Source organism: Chelonia mydas, chromosome 12, assembly GCF_015237465.2.
Source record: "Chelonia mydas isolate rCheMyd1 chromosome 12, rCheMyd1.pri.v2, whole genome shotgun sequence".
NCBI lineage: Eukaryota > Metazoa > Chordata > Testudines > Cheloniidae > Chelonia > Chelonia mydas.
In genome coordinates, this window is record NC_051252.2 from 6,926,884 (window position 1) to 6,953,042 (window position 26,159).

Below are 26,159 nucleotides of genomic sequence, written 5' to 3' on the forward strand. Positions count from 1 at the left end.
CTGTGACTAAAGCTGGCAGATGTGTAGGGCTGGGCAGGAGCTAGTGCTGACTTTGTTGGTCTGACCATACTTTCCTTTGGTTCATTTTAGATGCTAAATTCTGTGGGGCAGGACTTTCCTGTAGTCTGTTAGGCCCCATGGTGCTAGGTGCTGTCCAAACCTGATTGAGCCCTTTAGGTGCTTCCTCAGCAGAAATGTTTAAGAATCAATAACTAGTCACTGCAGTGGTGGTGTTCACAACAGTGTGCAATGGGCTGGTGATGGGGACAGTGTAAGGAAATATCACACTCCGCTAGTGTCCCCCTGAGGTGAGACTCTGCTAAGGGCAGAGGCTGCATTTGAGGAACAGTCTGTGAAAGAGCTGAAAATGAATGTATTTCAGTTTGATCTTGCAAGACCAGGAAAGGCTTTCCCTGGCATTAAAGCAATTACCTTTCTCTTCCTGAGGTGCAGTAATGTGAACACATCCTTCCATTGCAGATTGATTCATAGGTGGGGTTGAACCTGGAACATAAATCAACAAAGTCTCCCTTCCTATAATCTCCACAAACACCCTCCTGCATCTCCAGGGCCTCAACTTGCCCATTATGCCACCAGCAGCAAAGGGGTGGCATAGGAGCTGGCCATGCTGGCTCTACGCTGTCTGGGATCTTCCCCCATCCCATATAGGCCGAATCATCCGCTGGGGAGGTCTGGTGGCTTTCCGCCCCTTTGTGCCACTGCTGGGGATCTAAAGGGGCTGGAATGAATTGTGTGATGCCCCCTCGGCTATAGGGATTTTACTGCCTGAAGACAAATGCTGTTGCAAGAGCGTCCCACGTTGTGATGGCAGCTATTCGCAGGCACTATCCCTGCACTTCCTGACTGCCCCTTAACTGCCCTCCAGTTGCAAGTGAGTTCTGTGAAAGGCAGCCCAGTTCCATCCACTCTCACCTTCCCAGCAGCCATCAGAGACTGGATTCTTTCTCCTGGGTGGCTGGAAATCAGTGGCACAGCCAGAGGGTCGTGTGTCTCTGAGCTAAATATCTGCCTGGCTTTTGTGGCTCCCTCAGGGTCTTCCTCTCAGAAGAGCTAGTTGAATAATGATACAACAGACGAGTAGTTTCTCCCATTGGTTTGCGCTGGAGAGGGCCATATTCAGCCGGACAGCAGCGTCCTTGGGGATGTTCGTGAATCCCAGGGGTTTCCCCCATTCATAGTGACAGGGCATTACTAGCTATTCACTTATCTACTGTTTTAGCCACCGAGACGGGGAGCAGATGTGACACTATGTGGTCACTGAGACAGCCTTGGTAGCCAGTAGCCCTAGTGAACAGTGTGAGAGTTGCCCAAAAAGTGTTTGGGAAGGAATGGAAAATCTTATGTGGCAGGGCTTACACTAATCTCCAATGAGTAGGGCTCTGTGCTTGTCACGGAGGTTGTGGAAGTCACAGATTTTGTGACTCTCCGCGACCTCTGTGACTTCTGCGGCAGCCAGTGTGGCTGATCCAGGTGCTTGGATGGGCCCCGTAGCCAGTCACACCAGCTGCTGCTGGAGCGGCCCGAGGGCCAACCGCACCAGCTGCTGCTCAGACAGCCCTAAGCAGCTGGCCCTGGGACCACCTGAGCAGTTGTCCAGGGGCCACTGGAACAGCAGCAGGTGGGCAGTTCCCGGGCCAGAGAGACTGCCGTTGCTGGAGCGGCCCTGGGGCCAGCCGCACCCACCGCTACTTGGGCTGTCCCAGGAACCACCCAAGCAGCAGCCACTGCGGCTGGCCCCAGGGATCACCTGAGCAGAGGTCCCAGTAGCAGCCAGAGCAGCCACTGCTCAGTTGCCCCCAGCAGCTGGTGCCGCTGGCCCTGCCCCCTACCCCCAGCAGCTGACCCCCCCAGGACCTCCCCCAGCAGTGGCCTCCCCAGATACCCCACTCCCCTGCAGTGACCCCACCGCACAGATTTAGTCAGAGGTATTTATAGTATGTCATGGACAGGTCACAGGTCATGAATTTTTGTTTATTGCCCGTGACCTGCCCATGACATTTACTAATAATACCTGTGACTAAATCATAGCCTTACTAGTGAGTAATTAGGATGAGTCCTTCATGGTGACAGATTATCTCAGACTGCCTGCTGTGGGGTCATCGCACATCTGTGGGCATGTGATGCAGGCCATTGATGGAGACAGACTACTAGATAAAATGGAGCTTGGATCTGGTGCATTAGGGCTCCTGCTCTGTTGCTATCTTGGAAACCACAAAGACCTCACAGCACCAGCCGATAGACCTTCCTACGTGCTAGATGCCAGCTGGGGAGCAGCTGACTCCTGGGGAGAGAATGTAGGGGGTGGACCCTAGATGCCATGTGGAAGGGGAGGTAGGTGAACCTGCTGGGGGAGGGGCACTCATGAGAAGTGGGCACCTAGAGAGATGGTGTTTCTCACTGGAGAGGAAAACGGAGCTGGTAGCAGGAGCATCTGCTGATGTCTTGAGCTGGCAGCACAGAAAACTCTGTGCTGTCCTCATAGCTTGAGGTCTAGGGAGGGGGAGGGTATTTAAATTCCTACCCTCAAGTGCTGATTGGGTGGAAGGGATGTCCTCTATTGGCTGCTTAATTAAATAGCAACCCTTCCACCCAATAGGAGTTTGTGTTGCATAATCCAACCGAGTGAGAGCCCAGTATTCCCTGGCCAATGAGGCCCTTCATGCCCAGGGCCCCATGTGATCAGCACCGTGAACCTGTATGGTGTATTCTCACCGGTACCATGGGTGTTCTCAGTCTGTCCTGGAGCCCATCACTAGCAGGGAAAAGTCACTGAAAAGTCTGTGACCTGCTCACCATGAACTCCCTGTTCCATTAGCCATTGGGTGGAGATGTGAGGGTGAGCGGGAGGGGGAGTAAAGCAAAGGGAGGGAAAATGTGAGAAGGAAACTCACTGCTCAGTGTGGGACCCTCTTACCATGGACTTCCAGTTTTGTGCCATTCCCAGTAGAGCTGTGGGTGATATTTCCCATCTCACAGACATAAACTCCAGCATCCTGAGCCTGCACACGGGATATCTTGAGAGTACCAGACCCTGCTGTGAGATTTTCAGACCGCAGGAGGTGGCTGTCTGATGAGTTTAGTGTCTCCCCCTCTTTGTACCATGAGATATAAACTATTTCACTTGTCTCCATGGGAGGGAACCTGCACTCCATAATGGGCTCCATCCCCACAGCCGCAGAGATACAGAGCGGGGTCTGATATACGCCCAGGGCAGCATCATCCTTAGAAACTGAAAGGAGGAAAACAAAACCCCATCATCTTTAATAATGTCCTGTTAATCCTGCCTGGCCCGGGCTGCTGGACTTTGGAGTATACGCTTGCTGGACTGATAACTATTTCCAACTGTACACCCAGCTGCCCCCAAATATGCGATGGAGGAGGGCTCTGTGGTGCAGGGGATGGGGCACTAGACAGATTCAGGAGACCTGGTTCTAATCTAATTTTTGACTTTGTCTGGCATTTGACTTGGTACCACATGACACTTTGATTAATACACTAGAATGATACCAAAAAATCAATGGCACACGTGAAATAGATTAAAAACTGGCTAGTCAATGGGTCCCAAAATGTAACTGTAAATGGGAATCCTTCATTGAGAAGGTCAGTTTCTAGCAGAGTCCTCCAGAAATTGGTTCTTGGCTCTACGCTCCAATATTTTTATTCCAGAATTATCCAGTCTGTGGGTTCCTCCACCTTGCTCTGTCAGGTTTTGGCTCCTCCCTGAGAGAGGATACTGAACTAGATTGATATTGGTACTATCCATTCTGGCAGTTCCTTTAATCCTCTCTTCCTATATGGAGGAGTAAAAGTGGTCAGCAGTGCTTAGATATGGTGGAGATGGGCACTGTAGGCCTACCCTGGATGGGTGGATATGCACCATGTGGCTCTGCAGTGTCTTGCAGAGGGAACAGGGTTATTCTGTAGCCCTCTCAATGTACAGACCTCACAGGTGCACACTATATCGCTGCTCTGCTCTGAAACGTCTCCCTGTAAAGGTGACATCGTGGGCGTGATGCAGGGCTTCCAGGAGTAAAGTGCACTCAACATCCAGTTTAGTTTCGGAGGGCAGCAGGTGGGCCTCTCAATACATCAGCCCAGTGACAACTCACCATTTTTACACAGTCACTCTTTGGACGATAGAACCGCCCTTTAAGGGTTAGATTTTCAAGGTGGTTCATGTGTTCTCAACCCCATCTTCACACCAGCTGCAACAGCACAAACCACCATTGGAAGAATTCACCCCCGGGACGTGGTGGTTTCTTCATTGCTTTAAATCAATACTGGATATCTCTTTCTAAAAGGTACGCGTCAGCTCAACTGGAAGATATGGGCTTCACGCAGAGGTTGCTGGGTGAAATTCTGTGGACTGTATCATGCAGAAGAACGGACTAAAATGATGGTGATGGCCCCCTCTGACTTAAAATCTATGAATCTAGTAGTGCCTGCAACTAATTTTGAAGACCAAACTGGCCATGGTTAAAGCCTTCTGTACCCAAGAAATCTTGGTTGATCTGGGGGGCTTGGTTCATGAACCAGAACAGCTCGCAGATCAGTTTTCTACATTGTGCAGCTTTCTCCACTCCTTGGTGAGCTTGTTGGGTCACTTTGCCTACGTGGAAGCCACACCAGCTGCCCTCTCTTGTTTATTGGAGCCAGGTGAAAATTTTGACACACGGTTTTTCCAGTTAAAAGTGAAACAAATCATTAATGGTAAAAAAAGGTCAACAAAGTTTTGATAACCACTTCAAACACAACTTTCTCTATCAAAACCCACAAATTTGGTTAAACAAAAATGAAGAATGACTTTACAATACGTGGAAAACAGGCCCATTATGAGCCCTGCAAAATGGAAAACAGATTTGTGCAACGTTTCCAAACAGCTTGCAATATTTGGCCAATAATATTTATTGGCACTATTACAGAAGCAACTAGAGGTTCCAACCAAGCTCCAGAGCACATTATTCTAGCACTGGGCAAACAGATAATCGGAGACAAGACAATTCCTGCACTGAACAATCGACCCGTTGCTGTCTTGTCTCTCTAGGACACAGGAAATCTCATTCTGATTTGCAGATAGGCACCCGAGGCACAGAGAGATCAAGGTTGAGATTTTCAAAGCTGACTAGAGGATTCAGAGACTTAACTCCCATAAAACGTGATTAATCTGAACCCAAACGACTGGCTTAAGGCCACAGAGTGAGCAGGGACTTGAGCCAATATCTTCTGAGTCCCAGTCTAGTGCCTTGGATGCAATGTTTCATATCAAAAGGTGGAGCCCTTTAAAGTTACTAAATGTTGGCGTTCCCTTTCCACAGGCAAAGTGACTTAGAGGAGAGAATCTGGCCCCTTAGCACAGCACCACCCCAAGCCCAGGACTGCACTGAGGAGGAGAATGGTGCAGGCCTCTTACCTGAGCAAAGGCAAAGAAGTGCTGTTAAGAACGATGTTCTCTCCATGGCTGAAGTGCCCCTTTCCCACCCTCGCTGTCGCTGACTCTGTCTCTTCAGAGTGGTGACATGGGGCGGGGGAGTGGGATTTTTTCTTGTTCAGCTTTACAGCTTCTGCGTGCTCACCTCCACTTTCCCCCTCCGAGTGTGTGACTGTGTGTATGAACTCGCTGCCTGTAGTCAGAACTCTGTTTAGCCACACCCAGACATCCCTTAAATAGATCTCAGTGTGTAAGCGGTGTGTTCTCTTTCACATCTATCTCTGCAGAGCTCCCATGTAACACATCACCTGAGAGAAAGGGACTTGTTCTCATTTGCGGTGGTTTGTTTCCTGTCTTGGTATCTGCCTGGGTTGCTCCAGAACATGGTCTCTTACAGAGGCCTTTAGCCTTTCCTAGGGCTCTGTCTGGCTACGTTCAGATATCCCTGCTAGTTTAAGTCTTTTTAAGACTGTATTTGGAGAAGCCTTAGTAAAATGAAGAGCCATGGAGCCAGAGCCTCCTTGGGCGTCAACTGGTATAACTCCATTGGGTTCAATAGAGCTACACCAAATTTACACCTGCTGAGGATCTGGAACAAGACTTTAAGTGTGATAAGTGTCTTAGCCAAGGCTAAGGGCCAAGGGTCATAACATGACACCCTCCTTATGGCCTGAGTGTTGTATGTGGAAGATATGAGCCTTTGTTAAATGAAACACCTTACATGACCCATTTGATACAAAATGCATCATAAGTATGCCATAATCATATCATAATCAACTATGAAGAATGTGGGGCGCAGTGTCACACCTCCCCCCTTAGTTTACTGCCAGAGGGTTAGTCACGGATTAATGGGGAGGCAGTGTGCCTAAGGTTCTCTTCAGGTTTTGGCTATACAACTTCCAGGTGTTACCAAACATTGTGTGTCACTCACAGGTGTTCATTCAAAGTTCTGTGTTTTTTTTTCCCCATGTTGCCAGAAAGCATTTTGAAATCTACCTCTTAATGTGCAACTAAGCTTAAAACTGTACAAAAATGGCCCCTTCTTACTGGGCTGAGTTGCCTCCTTTGCATATCTACAGCATCCTCTCCTCAGAGGATAAGGAGAACAATTTTTCTCCCTCCTCCCTATAACAAATTTCCACTCCCAGGAAGGGTCACTGTGACGCTTGCACGTGACTCCGTCCCCTGCTGCCCCGTGTTATTAGTCATTTGTTAGACCCAATGACATTTTTTGCCCAAAAATATTTTCTGCTTTAAAAAAAAAAAAAGTGTGTGGGGGGCAGGAGGGGGGCTTTTTTTGAAAAGAAAACTGGGTGTGATAATTTTTGAAGATGTCAAATTATTTTTTTGCATTTTCGTAAAGTTAAGTTAAAAATCTTTCATTTGCATATAGGGGAAAAAGCCGTATTCAGTATAGAGTTTGTCAACAACGCCAAACATTTGGCCTAAAGTTTAAAACATATGGATAAAGGTGTTGCAGAAACTTGGAACCTTGCAAAATAGAAACAAAAATGTGTGTGTTTTTGACCAGCTTTGCAATATATGAAGGTTACCATTACAATAGACCCTACACCTTTCTACCAAGATCTGGGCCATCTTATTCTAGACACTGTATAAACATATAGTAACAATCCATCTCTGCCTCCAAAGAGCTTGCAGTACTGTCTAGAGAAATAAGAGACACCTGGAAGGAAAAAGGAATTTAATTGTGCCTCCCATCCTGTTGTCAAAATCTGAGAGAGAGAGATGAAGGTTGAGATGTTCAAAGCCAGCTAGTAGATTTAGACACATAGCTCCTGTTCAAGTTAGTTCACCTCCACCAAAGTGATTCGCCCAAGGTCACACAGGGAGCAGAGAATTGAATCCAGATTTCCTGAGTCCCAGTTTAATGTGCAGTGTTGTAACCCTTTGACCTTAAGCAATCTTGGTGTTCCTTTCCCATGTCACATGACTCAGAGGAGAGAATTTTGCCTCTTAAAACAGCATGACCCCAGGCCCAGGACTGCAGCGCAGAGGCGACTGAAGCAGACCTCTTATCTGTGCACTCACAAAGAAGTGCCGTTAACAAAGACGTGTCCTGTAGCAGGGCAACGACTCACTGGTGCTGCGCCTCCCGATAGTGGTCCAGGGAATTAGCTTTTCCAGCCTTGGAGTGCCCCGTGTCCCTCCTGGACCCTGGTGCCCCTTTACCTTGGGTGCTGCCCCCTGGCAGTACACCCACCCTCAGGGTCTCCCCACCCAGGGGAACCCCCTCAACCCTCTATCCCCACCTTGCCTCAGTGGCTATTGCCAGTCATCATCTAGCCCCCACACACTGGGGCAGACTGTGAACCACTCAGCAGCAGCAACGGTGGTTTGGATCGGCTGCCTTTTCCTACCCCTGGACTGCCTCTCTGCAACCCCAGTACCTGCTTTAGACCTTCAGCAAGGCCGGCAGGCTGGGGGTTTTCCAGCCTGGAGCTCCTCTGGCCTTTCCCCAGCCCTGCTCCGCTCTAGGTGCCCTGCTACACTCCCAAACAGCCAGGCCCATCTCTCTCCACAGCTAAAGAGAGACTACCTGAGCTCCTGGCCCACAGCCTTTTATAGGGCCAGCTGTGGCCTGATTGGGGTGTGGCCCCAGCTGTGGCTGCCTTCCCCATCAGCTTAGCCTTTGGCTCACTGCCCCAGCCCTCTCCCAGGGCTGGCTGTAACCCTTTCAGGGCTGGATCGGGTGACCACCCCACGACATGCCCCTTTCCAATTCCCACCCTCACTGCTGCTGTCACTGACTCTCTCTTCAGCCCCTTGACATGCGACTGGGGCCACGTCTACACGTACAGCGCGGCAGCCGGTGCTGCGCATCTGGTGAAGACACTCTGGGCCGATGGGAGAGAGCTCTCCTGTCGGCATAAAAAACCCACCTCCGTGAACAGCAGAAGCAACGTTGGCGGGAGAAGCTCTCCCACTGACATAGCACATTGACTGTGCACACAAATGCTTATGTTGGTGTAACTTATGTCACTCGAAGGGGTGGTTTATTCACATCCCTGAATGACATAAGTTAGACTGACATAGGCTGCCGGGTAGACATAGACGGAGTCGTTTGCTTCTTCAGCTTTTACAGCTTCCAAACTCTCACTTCCCCTTTTTCCCCTCCGAGCACATGACTGAGTGTGTGGTCTGCAGTCTTGTGCCCAGAGCTCTGTCGAGCCACAGACACAAGTCTCTTTAATAGAGCTGAGCGTAACCGGTGATTACCCTTCACATCCATCTCCGCAGCGCTACCGTGTAGCACATTGCCTAGAAGCTTCAGCCTGAGAAGCAGGGGCTTGTTCGCATCTGCATTGGTTTGTGTTCTATTTTGGTCTCTTCCTGTATCAACCCCAAACACGCTCTCACATACGAGGCCCTTAGCCTTTCCCAGGGCTCTGCTGTCTATTTTCAGTGTCCTTGCTACTTAAATCTTTTTTTTTTTTTAAGGGTGGAGAAACCATTAGGTCAGTAAAATTAAAACACAAGGGGTCAGACTCTCTTCAGGTGTAAACTGGCATGACTTCATTGTATTCAATAGAGCTACCCTGCTTTACATCAGCCGAGGAGCTAGCCCCCAGCATTAACTATAAGAGGAGGCTTAGGGTTTAACATGCCACCAGAACTCTAGCTATGTGGAGGATATGATCATTTAAGTGAGATGTGAGGAAACTCTTATGAGTTTATAGTTTTAAAGCACCTCCCATCCACAGACTGCTGGTGGCTGGGGAGGGACAGCAGAACATGCAGGAGAAGCCCAGTGCCCCGAACTCCACCCTGAGCAGGGTAGAGGCGCTTTCAGCTCTCCTTTAAAACCTGTTTGTGTCATTATGTAAGCCACCACTTTCCACTCATGATTTGAGAGTAAAAACAGTTTAAGTTAATTCATTTTGAAAGTCTTGTTACTTCTGTTCATTGGAAGGAGATGAAACTAACGCATCTCACAGCGATCCTTTTGAATCCGTCTTTATTTGAGTCTTGAAGAAATACTTTTAAAAAAGCCCAGACGGACTGAGCAGTGGGGCAACTCACAGTTCAGGTAACACACGGACTACTTCTGCAAGAATGTGTGTAAGCGAGGGAATGGTCCCCTATTCAGGGGAACTTTCCTGGCTTAGACATGACCCCGGTGAAGTGGGGTAGTGAAAGGATCTGAGTCCTCGCTCACACTCCCTTTACCTAGACGCCTGCCTGACCTCGAGGGCTCCCCTTACACTCTCCCGTGTGACAGAGTCCTTGTAACCCCAACATGGCTGTGCCCAGGATTCCTGGGGGGTCCGAGCACCAACCTTGTCGTGGTCACTTAGGGCAGGGGCTAGGGTGTCCCCACTCCGGGGTGCTCTCTCTGCACTGGATGCTTCCCTGACCCACTGATCATTCCATACAGTTCAAAGCAAATACAATTTATTAAACAGCAATAAATTAAAAAAAAAATAAGGAAAAAATGGGAAAGGTGAAAGGAAAACACGTCGCCCTGCTCTGTGGCACGGGGACACCACAACCAGCGTCTCTTGAATGTCGGGGCAGTTCAGTCTGTTCCTCACACGTCTCAGGCCCCTGCCCAGGCCTGGCTGTGCTGCAGGGATGCTGCGGGTTGGACACTTGCTCTGGTGGTGGCCACATGCCCTCAGGCTCTAGGTGGCAGGACCCTTCTTCCCAGCGTCGCCTCTGCCCCGTCTGGGTTACAATCCCCCTCCAAGTCTGGCCTGCAGGGCCTTTTGGCTGGGGGCATCTCTCTGCACTGGGCCTGCCGCCCCGAGTCTCCCTCACTCTCCCCAGCTGCTCACTGCACCCGGCTCTGGACAGCTCCAGCTCCAGCTCCAGCTCCACCTCCACCACTCTGCCTCCAGCTCCCTGCGCTGCTTCTCTGGTTCCTCTGGCTCTGGGTGCAACAGCTCTGCTCCCAGGACAGGTCTGCTCTGTGGGCTTCTTCTGTGACTCTGCTCCCAGCACTGACCTGCTTCCTGGGCTGCTTTTCTGGCCCCTCTGGATCTGGCATGGCCCTGCTCCCCAGCTCAGCTCGGGCCCTTGCTTTCTCCTTAGCTCGGCCCCCCTGTGTCTGACCCAGGCAATTCCAGATCACAGGGAGGATGGGATCCCCTGGCTGCCTGACTCCCTGTTTAGGCTGTGGCCCTGTCAGTCAGGCTGACCTGGAGCATTGGCCTCTCCCCATTGTTCCTGGGGACTGTCAGTCTCAGAGTCCTGATTTCCCATCGACCCTTCCCCTTGGTACTGGGAGCTAGCAACTAAAACACCCCCACTGACTTTTAATAAGGGGACAACAGTCCTCTTACATATGCATAGTTCAAAATAACCCATCTTGTATTACACAAAAGGACCCATATTTACAGGGAATTCAGTACAGTAACTCCTCACTTAACGTTGTAGTTATGTTCCTGAAAAATGTGACTTTTAAGTGAAACGATGTGAAGCGAATCCAATTTTCCCATAAGAATTAATGTAAATGGGGGGGTTAGGTTCCAGGGAAATTTTTTTCACCAGACAAAAGACTATACACAGTATAAGTTTTAAACAAACAATTTAATACTGTACACAGCAATGATGATTGTGAAGCTTGGTTGAGGTGGTGAAGTCAGAGGGTGGGATATTTCCCAGGGAATGCCTTACTGCTAAATGATGAACTAGAAAAGCTGACCCCTCAAGGGTTAACACATTGTTGTTAATGTAGCCTCACACTCTACAAGGCAGCACAAATGGAGGGAGGGGAGACAGCATGGCAGACAGAGACTCTCACCTGTGTGTGAGACAGAGAGAGACGCACATTGCCCCTTTAAGTAGGCTGACTCCTAAGCACATTGCCTTTTTAAGTAGATCAACAAGTTGAGACAGAATCTGCTACCAGCAATCTCCCTCCGTCCTGAGCCCTGTCATGTCCCCCACCCTGCTCTGTGGAGATGAGGTAAGCGGGATGCAGGAGCAGGGGGGAGGGGGACACCCTGACATTAGCCCCTCTTCCTCTGCCGCCCCCCCCCACCCCCGCACAGCAAGCAGGAGGCTCCCGGAGTAGCTCCAAGGCAGAGGACAGGAGCAGCACATGGCAGTGGGGGGAGGGACAGCTGAACTGCCCGCAATTGATAACCTGCTGGGCAGCTGCACAGGGAACTTAGGGGAGCTGATGGGGGGGCTGCCGGTCCAACTCCACTGGGTTAACACCTTTTTAGGCTGTGGAGGATGGCGGCTGAGTTGTGATACAGTCATTGTGCGATTCTTTTTTCTTAGCTGTTCACACCCCTCTTATCAGCAGTGCTCAGTCACTCTTAACCACCTTAGCACCATTTGCTTTGGGGAAGTGGGGGGTGGGGACATGCACCCATTTTTTAAAACCGTTTTTTGTCGGCAGTGCTAAGTGCGCTTAGTGGCTGTTACGGAGCACTAATCGCTACTACGTCTGAAACTGGTCAAGGTTGGGAAGTGGGGGCTAGGAAGGGCCTTTTAGTCACAGGGTGGTGGCAGCTGCCTGTATTGGTACTTGGATCGCGTTTCGTTTTTCTGCACGTCAACCAAGCCGCAAAGACATGAATCTGCCCCTTGTCTGTGTTGGGAGTTCCGCTGCATTTGGAGGTAACGGTGGGGTCTGTAAGCACAGCACACTAGCTGCTCTTTCCTCATCCTTGGGACTTTGGATATTTCCTTACCCACGTGCGGAAGGGAAGTGGGTGTGGGACAGACAGAAAAGCAGTTGCACTGAGATACAGTATTGCCAACCCCAAATATTCAACAATCGTGAGTCATGCTCACCAAAAGTCATGAGACTGGTTTTAAACCTATATGATCAGGTAAATGTTAGTACGTTTTGTGTTGGTTTTATTTGCCTTCTGCTTTTTTGAGTCTTTAGGGTGCACTGGGGTCACATGAAGGCCAGACACTTATTTTTTACTTTAAGAATGAAGGCTGAACTCCACACCAGTCCTCTTGACTCCAGAAGCCAGGGCTGTAAGGAAAACAATAATTTTCATGAGACTCATGTCAAACTATAACGACAGGTTTCAGAGTAGCAGCTGTGTTAGTCTATATTTGCAAAAAGAAAAGGAGGACTTGTGGCACCTTAGAGACTAACAAATTTATTTGAGCATAAGCTTGTCATCCGATGAAGTGAGCTGTAGCTCACGAAAGCTTATGCTCAAATAAATTTGTTAGTCTCTAAGGTGCCACAAGTCCTCCTTTTCTTTATGTCAAACTAGTTACACCATTCCAATTCATGTGCTGTGAATTCTGGGCCCCAATCCTGAGCCTGAAAACATCTTATGTTCATCATGGCTAGGAAGGAGGGACCTCACCCAGGTCAAGGAAATGATAACATTTAATAAAAGGACTACATGGAACATGTAAGGAAAATATTTTAAGAATGAGATGGAAACCAACAAAACATAATGGGACTGAATCCATGAACAACAGCCAAATGTTAATGTCTCTGCATCTGCCTCCTTGCCCTCCCCATGACATCGAGGGGATAATTGATCTTGGGGACAGATAGGGATGTCTCCTGCATGCGGTTTGGGGGGAAGGCACTTGGTGAGGTTCCAGGACTCCTACAGACTTGTTGTTCCCCTTATGCATGCTCATGGGGGTCCCCCTGTGAGGCGTTTTGGGCGCTGGTGGAGGGTGTAGTTGTGGGCGTCCTGCAGACCCCTCCCGGTCACTCTGGATGGGATTGGGTCCTCTGCCTCAGCAGCACCTTGGGCAGTGAACGAAGTAGGAGGTGGTGGTAGTGGTTCAGAGAGGTGCAGTGGATGCAGAAGCAGATGGAGCCCAAACTTGTTTGGCTACCCGTTCTCTCAGTCTCTCCATTAGGGAATGCCCCTTTCCTTATGGTGTGCCGTTTTCTCCATGAACGGGTTCATCGGTGTGTAATGGCATGGCACCCACCTCTCATGGCGCCCCCTTCTGGTTGGGTGTGTCTGCAATCTTTAAATAGTCCCAGCCCTGGTATCAAGCCGTACCTCCAAGGCTTCCTCCCTGGAGGCAAAGGTTTTGCCTTTTTGGTCTACTCTGTCCCAAGCTGGGCCACAAAGTAGCTCAGTTCCCCTTCTGGGGGTTTCTCACTGTCTGATTGTAAGCCAATTCCACAGTGGCCTATTGGAGGGTTGGGGGAGACCCAGGCCCACCCACTACTCTGGTTCCCAGTCCAGGGATCTTAAGAATAGCAGCCACATGCCACCGTGTCCCTTTAACTACACTGCTTTCCGTTCCCTGGGCCACTTTCCCATGGCCCCAGCCTTTGCCAAAGCTTCACCCTTACCTCAGGGCTCACCTAAGTTCAGGCCCAGCAGCCAGCCAGGAGCCCTTTCTCGCTCCCCCAGTCCCTGCCAGCACTGATCTCTCTGTGGTGCTGCAGTTCCCTCTGGCCAGCCAGGAGCACCCTGTGCCCTCCTCTAGCTCCAGCAAGGAACTGACTGTCTCTGCCTCTGCAGCTCCTTTTTACGGGGCTGTCCTGGACCCTGATTGGCTGCTTGGAGGTCTCCTCTACTGCTCCTTTCTGGGATAGATGTGGCAGGACACCGAGGCCTACAGCAAGCGGCCTCTGGGCCTAGTCCACCCCATCACATGTTGTCTTTTGATGGTGAAGCGTCGGATCCTCCCATGCCCTGAGGAACTCAAACTGCTCCTGATTCCTCCTGTCCATGCCAATAACCAGGTGCTACACAGTCTTACGCCGTCTGTCTCTGCTGTCTCCGGGGTGCCGCTCCTGCCCTTCTAGCAGAATGGTTTCCCTCCCAGGAGCCGAAGGTCCTACCATTTCAAAGACAAGGGTAGCGTTATATGTTTTTTCATGTTGAAGAAGCCAAGAAATCTTCCTCCTTATAATTTGCTGAGGGAGGCCACAGTATTGCTACTTTTCAGCATTCCTGGAATGTGACTGTTAGACCATCCTGGGTTCCCAGACAGCTTTTGCAGCCCATAAGGAAGGAGAAAGGCTACTGATAGTAAGACAGGTGTACTAAGGTTTTTAAAAATGTAGAATTTTCACAGACTCTCAGGAGGCAGGGGCGCCGCAGTTGATACCCGGGGCAATGCTACCAGCTTACAATTTCTTCTTTAAAGGCCAGCCAATATTTGGAGAAAATAGAGGTTGTCAAGGTACCAGCATGGAACAGGGACATGGCTTTCCAGGTCTGTGGAGGAGATCCGGCACGCTATGCCGGAGAGATGTTTCTGCAAATGGTCACCCCTCTACCGATCACCGAATGGAGTGGTTTGATCAGCTGTGAAGGTAGACTAAGCAGATATGTACTGCCGTTGACCATCAAGATCCAGCTGCTGCTTCGGCTACAAATCTGTTGAAATATGCTTATAGAACTGGGAGGCAATTCGACTGGAAATTGACTATATTCTCATCAAGCACATGGAGTTGCCGTGCAAAGGAAGATGTGAACTATGACCACCACCTGCCCCACCCTGCCCCGGCATCACCAGAAAATCCTGCCTCTGTGCCTGCCTAACAACAGGGGAAAGCACAGGGAGAGAAAGAGACACTGCCCCTTTATCTGGTTCCCTGGAGCTTCGGAGCAGCACCACAAGCCCCTCACCTCTCCAAAGCAAAGGGACATCGCACTGTGTTTATCCAACTGCCAGACCGGCTTCCTTACGCACCCTCATTTCCGAACTTGTGCAGCATGGCTCAGTGCGGGGAGAAGCCAGACACCAGGGACAGGGGTAGTAGGATTTCGTAATCTTCCAAGGGAGAAAGGACGGCTGGGACTAACGTTTTCTCAGATAACTAGTGTCCACTTTCCCTCCCTGGACCTAACCCCCAAACTCCACCCCTGTTCTGTGCAGCTCCTCTTTAAGAGTGCAGCGGAAAGCTGATGTGATCAGCACAGTTCATGCCTATGGGTGAAAACGGGGGACGCGGCCCTTTATAGATTGGGTAAGGACCAGGCAGAAAAGGATTCAGTGCATTGTGGGGCTGGAGGTGGAGGACGATTGAAACGCGAGATCTGGTATACTCCCTCCCCCACCCCACCATCCATGCTGCCAGTTGGCATGGGAACGGGGACAGGCCACAGCCAGAGGCATGTACACCACACCCCTCAGGTGGCCTAGCTCCCTCGCTCTCTGTTTCCTGCAGACACTTGGTTCTGGGCGACAATGGGGGGTGATTGCACAACCACAGGCCTAGACACGGAAGACAGCCCCTAGTGTAGATCTCGCCTTAGTCTGTCTGAAGTAACGTGAGATTTCCTTTTGGCCATCTGCACTGCCTTCCTCTTGACAGGTGTGGCATACTTCATTGCCTCCATCGTGACAGCTGACACCTGTTGCATTGCTCACATCTACACATGCATGGCCAACGGTGCTGCCTTCTTCCCAAACACTATCACCAGGGACATTTCCTGTCACACCAGGTACAGCTGCTCTCCTCTTCCCTTCACAGCTGTGACCCCTTGCTTTGCTTACCCTCCATTGGGGCATTGCTTATTTACCAGTGGATGCTGCTCTTCTTGTTAAGAAAAACACATTCTTCATTTTAAACTTAGATTGCCAGGTGTGTGTCATTTCCTATGCAGAGTTAAATTGCACCATTTTGTTTGAAGGGACCTCACATCTGTGCACCTGGGTCTGCCATCTCCTGGATGTGGTGGCATGTATCAGGCATCAGGGATTTTTCTTTCTTAATCATGGATTTAATACTGCAGCTACCAAGGCCTTCCATATGCAGGCAGCATGTCAGTCTGAGGGACTGATGGGCCAACAGCAGAACTGCCCACCCAAACCCTTCATGATCTTTGGGGGCTCAGATAAGATAGGATTCAGGTGTGACCCATGGCTGGGTTTGGGGTTTAGTTTTGCAGAAGGGAATAGAACCTGATGAGATTTTCAAAAGCAAAGTTAAACCTGCCCCTCCATTTTGCTCATTCTTTGTACTACAACCCCTCTGCACCACTCTTTGGGAATGACACCTGTATTTTAAATGGTATATTTTTTATTCGGGACCCCGATCCACGCCCCGTCTGAGAGGATACAACTAGAATAGAAATTTCTCAGACCTTGCAGAGGGAGATTCAGGGCCACGGGCATTGCTGGTCTGATACTTTCAAACTTTGGGAAGACTGGGTTAGATGCATCCGATGAAGTGAGCTGTAGCTCACGAAAGCTTATGCTCAAATAAATTGGTTAGTCTCTAAGGTGCCACAAGTCCTCCTTTTCTTCATGTCTGTATGTATATTGAGCTTTTAACCATACTCTTTTGTTTTTTAATAAATTTTAGTTTAATTAATAAGAATTGGCTGTAGCATGTATTTGGGTAAGATCTGAAACATTCGTTAACCTGGGAGGTAATGCGTTCGATCCTTTGGGATTGGTAGATCCTTTTCTTTTATACGATGAAATAAGATTTGCAGAAGTTTTCATCATATTTGACGTGGGTACCTGGATGGAGGCCTGAGGCTGGATTACTTTAAGGGAACTGTGTTGTTTGGACTTCTGAGTAACCAGGAAGGTAATAAAGAAGCTGTTTTATGCAGGCCTGGTAAATCTAAGTATTGGAATATCCACCAGCTTTTTGGGGTTTGGCTGCCCCATTCTTTGGGGTTTACCCTAATTGAGTCCCTGCTAGGACCCCGCTCACAGTGGCGTAGGCATGCTTGGATACACATTACTATAGGTTAACTGGGTTTTTGGATCAGAACCACACGCTCATCAAAAAATTTAATTTTGATATTGGAGAGTTTAAGGGTTAAAAATTAGTTATTGTGAGTGACCTATGATCAAGATCCTGATAGAAAAAGCCTGGAAGAATTGTGCTCACAGAGGGGGTTGTCTTTTAAGAAAAAAGGCCCCAGAGCAGGAACTGGAAAAAATCTGTTAATTGCCAGTGATAAGGAAGCAGACCCAGCAAAAAATGCTTGCAGTGAGAAACCAGCAGCTAGAACTTGAACAAAAGCAAAAAATAGCTGATATGGAAGGAGAAGCTGCTGAAAGAGAATGCCTACATTTTGAACATGAACAAAGAATGGCATGTATTTAATTGCAGGAACTAGAAGCTAAGGCAAAAATGGACAGACTTAAGCTCCAACTCAAGCGAATACAGGAACAGGAAGTGTATCATCCTGGAAAGCCAGCTCCTCCCCACAGCAGCCCAGACTGACCCACTCCAGCCCAGGCTCCTGGGCCCCACCTTGTGGTCGGTGCTCCCCGAGGGCTCTGCCGGCCCCGGAGCCAGGTTCCCCTGCCAGGGCAGCTCTTACTGCCTGTCAGCAGCCAAGACCTTCACTGCCTGGTTCCGGCCTCCAACTTGGCCATGGAGAGGGGCTACAAAGAGGGGTGGGGCCTTGTGGCAATGGGGGGCACAGCCTCCCCATTTTCTGTCTGGCCCATCTCAGCCCCACAGCTGTGCATAGGGAATAAGTAAACTCCCCCTCTACAATATACCTTTTTCTTCTCCCCCTCTTAGACAGTGAGCTCTTCAGACAGGGACTGGCTCTTACAGTACATACGTACAAGACCTAAAACAGTGGGGCTCTACTGGTGGCTGAGGACTCGAGGTGCAATGGGAATAAATAATAACATGAACTGTCCTTTCCTTCCATCTCATACTTCCTTCCTCACCTCATTTCCTTTCTCTTTGTCTATTTTACTTCCCCTTTCCTTAGGTCCACTCCATCTTTCTATCCCTCTCCCCTGCTTTGCACACATTCTCTTTCTTTCTCTCCCGGCTCTCTCTCCCCCACTCCCAGCTCTCTCTTTCCCTCAGTCTTCTCCCCCCTCCACCTGCCTTTTGTCTCGTGTCTCCCATTGCTATCGCCCTTCTTTGAACCCTCCCTGCAAGTCCGTTTGGCCCATTGTTGTTGAGATTTGCCTCCCTGGAGCAGACACTCCACCTCGGGGCCTGCAGGCCCAATTCACTGCATCTGGGCTTCTCTCTAGATCGCTAGGAGCCACCCAGTGCTCTCTCAATGGCCCCATGGAGCCCGTATGGCAGGCTGTAGCGAGTGGGGCAGGCCGGCTAACAATGCCAGGAGGGCAGGCCTGTGCAAACTGCCCAATCTGAGCCCTCCCCACTCACTGTTCTAAACTTCATGGCGTGACCTTCAGCAGAGAGTTCATGCTCATGCACCTGGCTTCCTTTTAGAGAAATGGAAATATTCTACAGTGGATCATTTGCACACAATTTTGTTTGATTTAATTCTTCCTCCGGTTGCAATAATTTCATCTAGTGACACTGAACTTTGTGTTTCAGGAGCTGCAGGAAATACTGCTGTTGTCTTTGTGGTGAATCAGACGCCCCCTTATAACCTGACCCATGCGGGGGCTGCTGCGCTGATGATATGATCTTTCTTCATATTCAGTTCAGTCAAAATATTGTTAACAAGGTGAATGAAGCTGCTGCAAAAATTTCCAGCCTGCTATACCCTCGCAGAGCACAAGGATATAGAATAGGGCCCTGAACACAGACCCAGCTGGCCGTGGGGTAACCAGGGACTTAATTAGGTCGAAAGGCCTTATCCATAATGGTTAGCTTTGTTTCAAAGTCATCAGGTCTTCCAGTTACCAAAATCCTTCACACTGAAAAACTAGTAACGCTATAAATATGCCCCATGCATCAACCTCATAGTGTCCAATATTTCCATAAATCGGTCATAAGGAACACTGGGGCACATCCTGAACTGGTAGAAGTAAGCAAAATGCCACTTCTGTCTTCTTTCCTGCTTGTGTTTTATGGAGTTACGTTTCTGAGTGAGACAATCAGAGACCATTGAGAGATCTGTCTTTCCCGCTCCCTCCCCTTCAGTTCTAGCTCTCAATCACCTCTCCTCTACAATACACCTGAACAACTCTATTTCATCTCCACTTCCTGTTGACAGAGCTCTAGTTCTCACACACATTGTCCTTAGATCATCAGACTGAACCCAAACCACACAGTGAAGTACAAATGGTTGTGGTGGAATTCACTTCCAGAGCTGACTCTTTGCTCATTGGCAAACTCTATAAGCCCAACCTTCTGAAAGCTTCAGACCAGCAATGCTGGGGCTTGATGCTGACTGGAGGGTAAGAGTGTCTCCAAGTGGAAATCAATGGGGGTTGCTCCTGCCCTGGGGGGTCAAGGTGTCAAGATCTGGGAGTTCAAGGCAACCGAAGTTACAGGGAGGTTCACTCACAAACGAGGCTGGAGAGGCCCTAACACTAAAGAACAAAAGGAGAGATTGTTTGGGTCTTGGGTTTTGCAAACTCATCTGCTGGGATGACCAAAGCCAAACCTGGGATGGTTGAGATATGGGTGTTGTAGCAGAAAAAGCCTGAAACACAGGGCCTGGTACAAGATGAGGCCTGAACCAAAAATCAGCCAGTCAGACTATGAGCAAGAGTCAGGCCCTGCTACAAAGCACATGCCTGCTTACACCTTCACTGTCCAGTACATGAACTTGGTAAGGATGTGGCTGATGTTGCTAAAACAGAGACACGCCGAATAAATACTAGGCACTAGTTATTAACGAAAAACATTCCAGAAGGGTAGAATAAGAATACCCCGCTACAGAGTTATAGAATAATTACACTCCCCAAAGATGTTACAAGGACACACTGACCCCTCCTAGGTTTCAAACCCACAGCTACAGGATGGTAACTAACCACGTGAGAGGGGTAATACACAACTTGTCTGTATCAGTGTATAAAAGAGGGGTCACGGAAGGTACATCTGGCCAAGGGGGCAGTAGAAAGTCCCACTGCTGACTGAGCTGGTCCATTCTCATGCGCGTCCGTGTCGCAGTGTCCACGCAGAGTCTGGCCAAGCGCCTTTGCCACCGAACGAGTCTGTGGTCTTTCGGGCAGTTTGACTGAGGTCTGCTGGGCTAGCTATCTGGCCAGAGCCAGGACAATGTCTGGGCCCACACAGCCAATAACAGGTGTCCTTTTATCAGAGCCCCCAGCGATCATGGAAGGGTGGAGTGTTGGGTCTGGTATCTGCCCTTCTCCAGCTAACACTGAAACCCCTGCCTGGATTCCCCGGTACTGGAGGCGCTGGCTGTCAGTCCCCTGGTGGGTCTGCAGCGATCGGCCTAGACCCCAAGATGGAGGGCACAGCATGGTGTCATGAAATGCAGCCAACAGGGTTAGTCCTGAGAGGGGCTGGGCACCTGCAGCTCCCACTGGTTCCTGAGGGAGATGCAGGAACTCGGCCCTGCTCAGCATTGGCCCACTGTGATAGGAAGTGGAACATTCCACCGTAGGGATGGTGACCGAGACAAACCCAGAGGTAGAGGACAGGCAGGGGAAGGGAACTATGACGTAAGCTTTCCCACTGCGTAAGTCCCACTCCATCCAAGTCACAGGGAAAGGAGCCGTTCGTGAGCCTGGAACTCACTGTCACAGACAGAGCCCCAGCTGGTGACTCTAGATCTGAAGTGTCATTTGACTCAGAGTTCAGAGCCAGCCAGAGCTTTCCCCCTACAGTTCCCCTGGGAGGACATGGGACGGGTCACTTTGCCCAGATGAGGAGGTGGTGACAATGACCCGCTACTCAGGTGTGATGCAGTGATTGTTGGATCGGCCACCAGGGGCTGCAGCATTTCACACCAGGATGTCGCCCAGAACACATGGCTGCTGTCCGTGGGTCTGAGTACAGGGACAAGGGTGATGGAGCAGGGCCTTCTGTGACCAACCTGCTTCCATTGCTAAAGAAGGGAACATGAGACACAGAAGGATGAAGGAAAGAATTATTGTAAGGAGGAAGGTAACAAGGCAGGCAGGAGGAAATGAGGTATTGATAAGGAAGGAGAGGGGGTAAATGAAGAAGTAAGTGAGAAAAACATCAGAAAACTGAGGAAGGGACAGAGAAGAAAGAGGGAAGGGGACTGGGAGAGGAGAGAGATGAAAAAGGAGTGGGCAAAGGCTACAAGAGAAGAGAAAGGAGAAGTACAGAAGTGGATGGGGGTAAGAACCTGGACTGATTTCTTTAGCTTCAGGTAGAATCCTGTTTGCTTACATCTTGACAAAGGCAAAGCAGCCAGGTGTAATGACTAAGGGCAATAATGGAGGCATTTGTGCAATTCAGAAAGGAAAGGGTACAAGTGGCCATAGCTGAGAGGTGGCATCAGCTTGGTTCTCACCTTTCAAGAGACGACATTGCACTTGGTCCGGCTTCCGTTGATTGGATCGTTGCAGCTTGTCTGTCACAAGTTCTTGTGTGTACCACTTTAGTAATCAGAGAAACTGTTCCTATCAAGAGGTAAGGGATGCACCTTCTCCTAGCAATAGAGTGGAAACCAACCAATCTGAGTGTACTTTCAGCTGAAGGAAGTGAATCTATCCTTTGCTGTCAAAGGCTACAAGCAGTTTAGTCAGAATAAAGCAATATACAGAACCAAAGCTTCTGAGAGGTTACAGAAATATCTACTTCTTCTAGTCAAAAATAAGGAAACCACTTATACCTACTAGATTGCTAAGAAAACAGCTGATTGTAAGGAGAGAAAAAGGATAAACCAATACAGCCATTCATCCCACAGAAGGTGTGCATTTATACTCACCGTTACAAAACGAATCCAGTGAGAAATCACTGACATTTGTTGCCTGACAAAAATAATCTGTCAAACATTGATCTTTGCAGCAGGTCATATTTTGAGATGCAAGGATGACAGATGGCTGTAGGATACAGGAAGGAATTAGCAGATCCATCCTTTTAAGGAGGTAAGAAATACAATACGCTATTGCCATAATAGTCAATGATTCTGATCATACTTTCAGGTGGAAGAAATGTAAAGGATGAAATCGTCACCTCTTGAAAGGGCACAAGAAGTTGCTGTACCGAATAAAGCAATAAAAAAGAGGGAGTTACCTGTTCAGAGGTAAGGAAAGTCGGTAATTCTAACCGATGATCATGACTTCTGCTCCTTTCCCCTACCCGGCTAATGGTTGGTTGTTCCGACAAGGATGTATCACAGAAGAAGTGCAACTAACCAGAGTGTGAAGATGAGCATTTAAGCTGGTCTTATATTTGCAGAGATGAGTTGTCCAGCTGATTCTCTTTGTGCAGAATGGATCATTGTTGCTTATTTATCAAATGTGAAGAAGAAGTCAGTGGAATTGATCATTTCTATCAAGAGGTAAGGAATGCACCTCCTCTCAGCACAGGGGCAGGAATAACTGGCTCTGTTTCTATTTTCAGGTGGAATGAAGGTCTGACCATTAAGGGGGCGGGGGAAGATAAGAGGCTGCTGAATTTAATAATAGTCAGACAGGTAACAATATCTGGCCAGGGGGAAGAAAAGCATCTTTTACTTCAAGCTCAGAAAGAGGAAAGCAGCCAATGATATGCTTCAAGTTGTAACCAGTGTAGCTGGCTGTACCTCTAAGAATCAAAGCTTTGTGGTGAAACATCATTGAGAAGTAGGTGAGCACGAAAAAGTCTGTAGAAGCCTCATGATCTGGATGGTAAGGAACCGTTTCTATTGATGACTCTTCATAACTAGTAATGAGTAACAATAATAAATAATTGTCAGGTTTTGCTAATTGGAGATGTGAACAGAACAGGTGGCCATTCCTACCAGGGAGAAGTGAGGGTAAGTGGCTGTCCCGGGCAAGGATGTAAGTGATACCAGTCTCCAAACATCCATGTGTATATCAAGTGGTGTGGAGTTTTCTTTCAGGGAGAAGAACTGTGGTGGACCTTACTGTCAGGGGGAGAGTGTGAAAAGCAGAGGCAAGAGAAAGCAACATGGACTAGCCAGCTGCTGAATCCATGGAGGACTCCAATGAGAAGACGCTGTTATTTCAAGGAACAACAAACAGAAAACAAACAGTCACTTCAAATAGTTCAGCTAGTTGCAAATCTGAATATGAAGGAAGTCAGCAGAACACAGACATGGAGGTGAGCACTGAAGTTTCCCTGGTTGTCAAATGAATCTCATGCTAAAGCAACAGTTACAGACCAAATAAATAGGTCACACATCGCACATCTCCAGACGGAAGAAGACCAGAGGGGCTGTTGTGCTCTTGTAGGGATTAATGCAAATGCAACTTGCTGAACCAGGCATGCCAGTTGGGAAGGAAAAAAGCACATTTCTTTAACATTCAGGTGGAAATGAATAGATCCTGTTATACTTTCAGATGAGAGAAACGCAGCTGATTTGAACTTTGAGGGTGTGAAAACTTCAGGAAGTTGCGAGAAGATCTGAGATATCTGCAGGAAGGAAACCAGTGAAACTCATCACTGCTGCCAAGAGGTAAGGAACTCACCTCACAATGGAGAAATTAATGGATCTGGTTTCCCTTCAGGTGAAAGAAATGCAGCTGATCTGATCTCCGAGGGGTTGAGGACTATAAGCAGTCATGTTACTGAAGAATACAGGAACACATGTTCCCAGACCTGCAGAGAGGGAAAAAAGTTGCCTTCCTTGACTAGAATGGGAAGACAATCCCTTATCACCATCAGGTTACAAACCCACAATGCAGGAGGCCATCACTGACAGAGGTGAGCGCTTAGGATTCTCTTATTGCTAAATGGAGCAGATCATGGTGCATCGTGTACATTTATAGGCCTGTAAAACTGATAATAAGCAAACAAGTTACCTGTCAAATGCTGATCTCTACAGCCACAGCTGTGCTCTGCAGGAACTAGTTTGTGAAGCTGACTTGTCTTTTCAGAAGAAGAGTTACAGACGCTCAGGATTTGAGCACAAGAAATAGGAATGGAGCTGAACAGATCCAACACCTGAAAGGACAATTGGATCTCATAAGATATGAGACCATGAAAAAGACCCTTCATTCAATAAAGCAACAGAATTGGCTCTGAGGAGAGGTAAGAAGCATTTGGTAAATCTACCAAACGAGCATATAATCAATTCTACAAAATTGCTAACTTCCATTGTGTCAAAGAGTTTGTTACAGCTGATCACACATCTCAGGATCGAAGACGAGCTCAGGGGCACGGCAGACATCAGGGAATTCATCTTTATCTGGAGATGATGAACCTGCTTGTCAGTGCCTTTGGTTAGACTTTCAGATGAAGGAAACACAGCCAGTGTGGTCAGTATTCAAGAAATAATGTTAAAAGGTGCCTGGAGTCACCTCTTGGGCTAAGGGGAGCGGCTGGTCCCATCTACCGGGATGGAAGCAAAGAAGAAAGAACTGGCCACTGGTTAGTACTGGGACACAGACAATACCGTGGAGGGGCTTGGGACAGGGTGTGTAACCATAGTGACCAGTAGGTCCTTTCCCCACTGTGGTCCTGGCTCGCATGCACAGGGTGAAACTGATCGCCATGTTTGGGGTCAGGAAGGAATTTTCCTCCAGGGCAGATTGGCCAGAGACCCTGGAGGTTTTTCGCCTTCCTCTGGGGCATCGAGCAGGGACCAGCCCTTTGGGCCATTTAGAAACTGACAATAAAATCCATTAGAGAGATCTTGTCTCCCTTCGTTTTTTGCATTTTCTATAAACCCGTCCTGTGCCCCTCTGCCAGGCCCCTGCTCCCAGCCACACAGCAGAGCAGAGTCCCTCCATGGTGCACTCCTCCTCACCATCAGAGCCAGCATGGCCCAGCCCCATGTTGCTCTTCCACCCCAGCAGGGCCCCAGCACCGGGGAGACCAGCCTGCCATCCCAGAGAGGGAACAGCCGTGTGCACGGCCCCACAGAGATAGGGAGGGGAAATGGCCGGGTGCACCGGTCGAGGGGAAAGCAGGAAGTACAGCGGCACTGTTACCACGTTCCTCTCCCAGGATGCCCCGAGGGGCCAGGGCAAGGCCTTTGGTCGGCCACATCCACGTGCTCTGCCCTGCTGCTGTGGTCATAAGAGCCCCTCTGGCCAAGCCACTGATGAGCGGCTCTGAAAGGGGTGGTCAACGACCCCAAAGCAGTTCTTCCATTGGCATGGTGGGACCACCGCTTCCTGAGCATCAGAATTCTGCTCACAGGCTAGCCACGAATAATAGTCCCCCAGGGCTGGTTCAACTCAGGGAACCACTGGGCATCCACGAAGCTCTTGCCGTCAGCCAGCCCTTTCCCCGGATCTGGGGGCCGGAAGCCTCTGTCCTCTGCAGTCTGCTCCAGCTGTGCTGTCTTCTCCTTTAACCCCCCCTCCAAGTCTGGGACCTCTCAGGGCAGTGCTGGGTTGGCCCACACGAGCTCATTCCCCCTGTATTGCCCAGCGTGGGGTCTGTAGATCTCATTGCAGGCATTCTGGGAAATCAGAACTCCATTATCTACCCCAGGGGGACTGGGAGCACGACCCGGGGACACGGGACAGGGTCAGTTAGTATTAGTAGCACACGGCTGGAGGGGATGAGAAAACAGAGAGGGGCCAGCAACATGTTACTTCAGGTGTGCACTTCTGTTTAACCTCCATTTCCTGCTGCCTGCCTATCAACACCCCCTGCGTCCACTTCCTGCCCCCTCGCAATCAGCTTCGCAGCCGCACGCTGAACCCAAACCACAGGGCAATGCCCAAAACGTTGTTGTGGGGCCTGAATCCTCTATAAACCCGTCTTCTGGAAGCCATTGGGGCCCGATTCTCCCTGCAGGGAGACAGCGTCTCCAAGGTGAAGTCAATAGGAGTGACTCGTACCTTGGGAAGGCGGTAGGGGGGAGAATGCGATATCCTGGGCTAAGATACCATGGGAATTGTAGGTGTGGCTCACAAACTGCAGTGCAGGAGGGAACCTAACCGTAGAGAAGAGCAAAATGGGGGCAGGCTGTGGTCTTGGTTTTTAGCTTTTATTTGGCAAAATGGACCCAAACCTAGGGTGCAG

The 26,159-nt window shown here is 49.3% G+C and overlaps 1 long non-coding RNA gene across 12 annotated transcripts in view; it reads left to right on the forward strand.

Moving 5' to 3' along the window:
- The window catches only part of LOC122462573, a 28,617-nt gene extending 3,803 nt beyond the window's left edge, over window positions 1–24,814 (forward strand). For 2 of the 12 annotated variants that reach the window (XR_006285215.1, XR_006285214.1), the window contains 4 exons: window positions 18,660–18,792; window positions 21,707–23,282; window positions 23,522–23,885; window positions 24,059–24,814. This is a non-coding gene — a long non-coding RNA (uncharacterized LOC122462573). Of the gene's footprint in view, window positions 1–11,288; window positions 11,379–11,859; window positions 12,041–15,695; window positions 15,826–18,659; window positions 18,793–18,847; window positions 23,283–23,521; window positions 23,886–24,058 lie in introns of those variants that run through there. The other 10 variants (XR_006285219.1, XR_006285222.1, XR_006285223.1 and 7 more) reach the window with 9 other exon arrangements.
- Window positions 24,815–26,159: the final 1,345 nt, after the last annotated feature.